Here is a 497-nt window from a genome sequence, read left to right as displayed (position 1 = left end):
TACACCAGCTGCCCACAAGGAACATCTGAGAGTAGAAAAGTGCTACTAAAGAATATATTATTCATATTCTTAACTGTGGCACTATAGGATAAACACTCATCCACAAAGTCGGTTTGAACTGTGAGGTCAGTAGTTCAAACTCACCAGCCATTCCTCAGAAACCCTATACAGGGTTGCTATGGGTTGGAACTGACTCGGTGGCACTTAACAACAACACAGATTACTTTGGTAAGCCTACGAGATAACCAAAGTTAAAGCCCAGACATTGAGAATGCTAGATTGAATGAAGTAAAATTTGTTCAACAGGACCTACTAATTTTCTTCTTCACCTCAAGATTCCATATGAGTAATCCCACATCCCAGCTCTCCAGACATCCCAGTTTTAGGAATTTTAAAGCTTGAAATCTTTACCCAGGTAGATGGACTGCTGCTCAGTGAACACTACTTGCAGAGAAATATGAGCACCTTTTGCTCTTTTGGCAGTGAAGTAAAAGCAG

General features: G+C 40.6%; 1 pseudogene; it reads left to right on the top strand.

The window, feature by feature from the left end:
* LOC102824654 overlaps nucleotides 1–497 on the top strand; it is a 31,112-nt pseudogene that overhangs the window by 28,194 nt on the left and 2,421 nt on the right.

Source organism: Chrysochloris asiatica, unplaced genomic scaffold, assembly GCF_000296735.1.
Source record: "Chrysochloris asiatica unplaced genomic scaffold, ChrAsi1.0 scaffold00193, whole genome shotgun sequence".
Lineage (NCBI taxonomy): Eukaryota > Metazoa > Chordata > Mammalia > Afrosoricida > Chrysochloridae > Chrysochloris > Chrysochloris asiatica.
The sequence above is the reverse complement of the archived record's forward strand: the minus strand, read 5'-3'. Positions and strand labels throughout refer to the sequence as shown.